Source organism: Gavialis gangeticus, unplaced genomic scaffold (genome assembly GCF_001723915.1).
Source record: "Gavialis gangeticus isolate Ggan-Ray unplaced genomic scaffold, GavGan_comp1, whole genome shotgun sequence".
Classification (NCBI taxonomy): Eukaryota; Metazoa; Chordata; order Crocodylia; family Gavialidae; genus Gavialis; species Gavialis gangeticus.
Genome location: NW_017729024.1, coordinates 15,874,042 through 15,881,061, shown reverse-complemented (window position 1 = coordinate 15,881,061; position 7,020 = coordinate 15,874,042).

Sequence of the window (7,020 nt, the reverse complement as noted above, 5' to 3'; positions counted from 1 at the left end):
GCTATAGCTGTCCTTTCAAAAATTTCCAAAAAGGCATCTGGATCATCCTCTTTGGTCATTTTGGGCATTCTAAAGTCCCACGGGCCCCTTTGTGCCCACACCTGTTGCTGGAGCAAGCGCTCCTGTATGGTCATCTACCTTAAGGCTTGTTGCTGCTGCTGCTGCAGCACCTGAGCCATCAGGTTCATGGCCTGTTGTAGGGATTCTGTCCCTGTTAATCCTGTCTGGTGCTCCATTTGGATCCCTCTAAGGAAGCCGCTACCGAAATTCCTGGCCAATGCACCACTGTCGGGTAATCACCACTGCCTACGGACCGTGCAGGCACTGCCTGCCAGTCGCCTAGTGTATCCTCACCTTTAATTGGGGTGTCACACACGTCTGCTTCGCCTGCCATGACTTTGATATTAACGGAGTTGGTTCAGACGTCCGACGCGTGCAGTCCAATTATGAGTCTCACTGGTGTCACGTGGGTCCCGAGTTTCTGAGGGCTCTGCCACCCCTACACCCTCGCCCGTTCCACCGGAGTGGTGGCTGACTGTCTGGTCCAGCCACGTATCCACACGTCCACTCAGATGATCCACAAAAGGAAAATAAAAATCAAAACAAACACTACAACCAAGAGGGTTCCCTTGATCGGAGCGGCTGCTCCAGCCGTCTGCAGCCATCTTCCAATACCCACTTGCCCTCCGAGGAGTTGAACCCCCTTCTTGGCTTTCGAAGAGCCCCTTGGAGGGCTTGATCAGCTTCCCTGACCACAGTTAAAGCTCACTGTTGAGCTGCGCCCCTATTACAGGGACTACGGTTCCCAGAGTCAAATACTGCCCTTCTATTAGGGTCTTTACGGTACCCAGCTCTGTCTGGGCCCCCTCCGCTCCCGGTCAGTAAATAAACAGTTCTATGCCCCACAGGGGCCAGCAGACTGTGTTTAAAAACCCTGCTGGGGCTTTGCCCTTTGCAAGAGGTTCCTACCAGCACTCAGCGCTGCTCGCAGTGTCCTTTGCAGCGTGTGCCGGCATGCTCCACCTCCTCCACGTCCTCCTTCCGGTTCCGCATTGCCCCTGCTTGTCGGTCCCGGCCTCTCTTTTATGCCGGCGAAGGAAGTACTTGTCCCTCCCTTCCCCACACACCTGGGTAAGGGGGATTTCTGCCTGGCTCCTTGGGGCTGTGGACCTGGGGCCCCTGGCCCTCCGCTCAGACTGGGAGCCAAGGAGCCTGCTGGTTCCTTCTCTCCCTCATAATACCCTCAATAAAGTACTATATTGCTCTTCAAATAGTCCCACTGAAATCAAAAGGACTACCTGAGCAGTGTGATACTTGTCAACATGAATAGGGGTATAATAATATGGCCTTCTGCACAATTTTCCCAAGGCTCCTCAAGACCATACTTCAGAGATAGTGAAACACTGTATGATTCTGAAACTAGAAGAACAGAATAAAAAAAGGTTGGCTTCTTTTTGTTTACAGGCAAACCAGCTTTGGTGATTAATGTGGAAATCCAGATACAGTTTATTTGGTTAATTCAGTTTTCCAGCTTCAAATAACTAAGGAAAAAGAGTTTGAAGTAAAGAAAAAATATGTTTGAGGAGACTTGCTTTTTCCCCAATATTTTACACTACAGTCATAGATTTGCAATGTTCTGTCATGTGAGTGTTAGTCAGTCAGTCACCAGACATTAGCACCCTATCAAGATTTACCTATTACTTGGATCAGGGTTGGGGCTGGGGGCTCTAACCCAGCTGGGGTCGGCGGAAGTGCAAGGTTGTTCCTGGGCAGCCACATGCCGCTCGATCTGGGCACGGGTCTTCCTGCTCCTTGGGGTGGGAAGCAATCTGCGTGCCAATCAAAACGATGCCACATGCCACCTTCAGCACGTGTGCCATAAGTTGCCAACCCCTGGTCTAGCCTGATCTTAAAAACCTCCAACGATGCAGATTGCACCACCTCTCCAGGTAACCTGTTTCAGTGCTTTAACTACCCTCCTAGTGAAAAAAATTTTCATACTATCTCACCTAAACTTCCCTTGCTACAACTTGAGACCATTATTCCTTGTTCTGTCATCTGCTACCACTGAGGTACCTGAGGGCTTCTATTAAATCCCCTCTCAGTCTTCTCTGAAGTCTGCTTTTCTGAAATCCAGGGTGCTTACTCAGCTGCTCTCCTTCCTTCCTTTCCTCAGGATCCTGAACCCAATAGTCTTGTGGTTGCTTCTGCCCATGTTGCAGTCCACTACTACATTCCCCACCAATTTTCCCCTGTTTATGAGAAGCAGGTCAAGAGGAACACAGCCCTTAGATAGCTTCTCCAACACTTGTACCAGGAAGTTGTCCCCAGCACTCTCCAAAAACTTCCTGGAGATTTTGGAGGCATGTAGCCAGTGACTTTGATTTTAGGTTCAGCCCAGAAAGGGTTTGGGTGCTTACTAGAGGATGCTTTGATTTAGTTGCACCTGGATTTAGCCTGGAGCCCTGCTGAGGCAAGCTCAAGGCCCATTTTAGAGAGCTGGGCCAGAGGGCCCATAGGCCCAGAGGAGGATAAACTGAACTGGGGTCCCCATGCCCAGAGGGAGCAGCTGAGAGCCAGACTGAGGGGTCCAAGAGCCCAGAGAAGGGGCTACATGTGGGGACAGGGATCTGAGAGCTCAGGGAGAGGCTAAGTAAGGAACTAGGAGGTCTGAGGGCCCAGCCAGGGGCTGAGAGTGTGAAGTGAGAACATGAAGGACTGATGACACCCACAAGGCTTGGGGCATGGTGTAGGGGAGCATGGACCCACACGATTTGCCCTTAAGGCTACAAGTGCCCTGCATGGATATGGACAGTCCAAGAAGGGCCAATAGGACTTGTAAGCTGGGTTAAAACCAACAGGGTCCAGGATGAACTCGATGCAAACTGACCTGGGCCCAGACTGGCTCCACGCTTGTTAGGGCTTTTGCCAGACACAGGCAGCAATCACCCAGCTAGCAGCACTCCCAGCTACTCAGAGCACATGTCCAAACACACAGTCCACCAAACAAACACTCAGCAAGCCAAACACACAAGCATCCCTGGCCCACTTACTTTTCCCATAGCAGGATCTGAAGCCTGGTGCCTGGCTTCTCTTCCTCTTCCCCATCCTGCAATCTGCCCTGTTTGCTCCCTCTGTTCACTGGTTCCCATCAGACAAGCTGTTGAGCAGGAGTACACAGTTCTCTTCTTCAGGTGAAGGTGACCTTGTCTAATGTCTCTCCTAACTATACAATTGGTCCAATAAAAGGCATTGTAACATTGTTACATTAAGAAGGGAAAACACTCTGGAAAGAGCAGTCAGCAGACAGGGAAGCACCTAACCATAATGATAAATCCAGGGCCAGAGATGAGGCAGGTTGTTTCACCCTGGCTCCTGACATGGAAGGAGCTCTTGAGTAGGCAGCAGACAGAGGGGAAACTGCACTCCCAGGTGTTAAGAGATCTGATGGGGGGACTGGTGGTATAGGGATTGAGAAAGTGGAGGTGGCACTCTCAACTGGCCCAGGAGGTCAGAGGTCTGGGGGCAGCCAGAGGTCTGGGAGCAGGGCTAGAGGCCAGTGCCTAGGAGAGGGAGTAGGAATAGGGCCAGGGGCCTGGTACCTTTGAGAGGTGGAAATACAGTCAGAGACCCAGAGCCACACCCAAGAGTACCCAGAATGGACAAAGTGCCTGGGCATGGGCTGACAGAGACAACAGCCTGAGCCCAGGAGGGGACAGAGAAGGCAGGCCTGAGATATGGAGTGGTCAATAACTTCTGCAAGGCATAAGCATGGTATAAAAGGTATTTGAAGCCACATAATAAGTCCTTAAGGCTTATTACTCACTGAGTAGTGACACCTGACAGCAGCATGAGAACAGAGATCCCTGGGGCAGCCTCTCTTTCTAAAGATCTAATAAATAAAGTGTGGCAGGTGAGGTGTGGGGGAGCAAGCCTAAGAAACAAAGGTCAAAGAGCAGGGGCTAAGGAGCCATAGGGAGCATCGTGCCCCACCCCCCAGGACCAGCACCTTGTGAGTTGTATTGTGAGCTTTTGCATGTTTCCTGGACCACAATGGCTACAACAACATTCCAAACCTACTCCAGTCTGGAGTGAGACATTTCAAAATGAGACTAAAGTATTGTGTTGCTTTTTATCAGGAATAGCAGAAACTTCTGGGACTGACTGGATTTCATATCCCCATCTAAGGTAAATACTAAAGCAAGAAGTACAGCATTACACAGCACTTGCTTGTATGCAGGCACTAGACAGAAATCATTCTTTCCAAGGGCCAGTTACAACTGGCTGCAGTGATTCTATGTAATCAGTACACTTTCCAATAAAAATGTAAATTATTCTTCAATTAAAAATTCAACAAGGAACAGAAAATGTTTGTGTGCAATATACTTAAATGCTTTCTGTGCCTGGGTTGAGTACAGACAATGCACTGACAACAGAAACATGAATCTTATCTTTAAATTAATGAAAAGAAGAGGTAAAGAAAAAATATGTTTAGTTTGAAAAGTCTGCAGTATTTAGGAGCAAGTGCAGTGGGCAGGTGGCCATATTGGCTCTGTTTGTCATGGGTTTTATTTTCCTTAAAATGTCCTGACAGCAAAGCCATTTAACTGAAAATTAATAGAGAGAAAGCAAAAAAAAAAAAAGGGAAAAAATGTGTTTAAACATCCAAAGGCTTTGGCACTGATTGCATCTTATAGAAGTACATCATCATTACAAACAACTTCACCTTCCCAGGCTATATCTTGGTACCAAGCCATGAGTAGCTCTACAGAGTTGTCATTTCAAAGTTTGGCTCATTTTGTATGTGTTCTTTAATTTATATCCATGGGGAATCAGCCACACCAATCCTACAGGAACCCTCCATAACCTAGCTTCTCATTGAAAGCTTATCAAGAAAATGAATGAAATAAAGCTGTGCTTTTGTAACACAAAACTAAATATAAAAGTGTGCAGAAAGTCAGCCTCCACACTGGCAATAAGCATAACAAGATAGTAACTCAAGGCCCTCAAATGGTTTTTGCTTTGCTCTGTCTACACAAATCCACACTATCCAAGTTTTCTGAAACTTCCCCCAAGAGTTCTGGTCTTCCATTGTCTTTCCCATCAGGTCCTGTGACAGAACCGTCTCTCTTCCCACAGGCAACAGTTCTTTCCTCATATCTCCTACAATATGAGTTGTCTCTTGGTGGGAAGGGAAAACCCTGGACTTATTACCCCTAATAGCAACTTTGGAGAAAGACAGTTTTAAGCTACTTGGTAGGTGAATTTCTTCCTTCCTTCTCATGCGGAAAATAAATAAAAATGGCTTCTACTAATCTCCTTAAATGCAGAGTAGCCTCTTTCAAACCTAAAAAAATGCCATCTATTACTAACACCGCTCAGCCTGAAATGTACATGATGCATATCATGGGAAAAGCATATTTTAAAATGTCCAGCACCCAAAGACTGGAAAAAGTGCACATATTTCTGAGGAAAATTCTCTGAAATGAAAAGCGATTTAGGAGATGCTGATTTTTTTTTCCCGGAAGCTCTGCAGACTTTGTAGCACATGAAATGAGAGCCATTTCATTGTGCAATTGATATTCAAACAGCTGTATCAAGGGTCTCCGACTAGCTATTAGAGTCTCCACTAGCTATTAGCAACTAGAATGTGACATAATAATCAGAGCCATTACAGAAGGTCTGACATTTTATCTGGCAGGGTGCAGCAGTATCAAACGCATACACACCCACCAGCCGATTATGACAATCAGACTGCAATCCAGTAATATAAAACATGAAAATTAGAAAAACAAAACCCCCATGTCCTATTTTTATAACTCAGCTCAGCATTAGTAACCCATTTTTTGCCAAATGAGGAAAACAGTGTCTATGCTGAAGCAAACCACAAGACCCTTGCATATAAAGTCAGTCAGCAGCCAACCTATATCTTCAAAACAAATGTGTGTAGGTGGCACAGACTGCAAGTCACTTAGCAAGCTACCTGTCATTCAACCTTCTCCTCCCTTCCCCTTTTATGTTTCTGTAGCATATATCTCCTTTCGTGTGCTGTGCTTGTGTGCTCCCAGTATAACCCCAAGAAGGTCATTTTTGTGTATTAAGCTGGTCTACTAAATACCAAACTGCACATTGTCAGGTGTTATCAGATGGGTTATATCCCTTGTAGGTCCTGTTTTCATGTCTCTGGCTGCTACTATGTTTGTCAAGAATAATTTTAGTGCCCTGCATTATGATGGAGGCACCTTTTTAATTTACACAGTTTCAATAGCTTATTCCCTGAGAACCTTTTGTTAGCCTTGCCGGCCATCCTGTGAGACATTTTGTTTCTTACACTGCCTGCTTTCAGCTCTTAGTTTTGATGACAACTCTACATTCAGAGGCTTTTTTCCTGAAATGTGTAGTTTTGCAGTTTTTCTCTTATAATACACAGTCTTCAACTTGTTCACGGTAACAGTGAATTAGTCATTTCTTATTTATATCCTTTTGGGCATTTTGGCAGAAGTAATTATAAAATATTATGTGGCTGAGATAAAAGAAAAGTTTCACTGTAAACAAAATATCATGAAACAAACAGTGAAGGAAAAAGAGATTTTATTTGACTCTTAAGCATATTCTGCTTTGCTTTAAATTTTGCTCCCAAATACCATTGATCTCTTTATTTCTCTGTTTCAGATATTCAATCCAAGTAAGGTTAGACTATGAGAATATTTGAAATCAAAGTATTTGGGGGGTTCAACTAGATGGCCTTGAATATATTTTCCAACTCTATGATTCTATATGAGGGCTTTGTTGCACCTTACACTGTGAGCTGCACAAATGTTGATCAGTGTTAAGACAGTTGAAGTTTGAAGTAGTCACATGTTCATACCAGCAGGTGCCTGGAGGACTGAAAGGTAAGAATCCCCCACCCCTCCCATTCTGGGTTTTCCGCCTTGCCCCTGGAACGTCTCCAGTTCCCCCCTCCACCAGTGCCTCCCCTGCCCCACAGGGTTCCCCCCTCCCCCACAACTCCCACCCCTC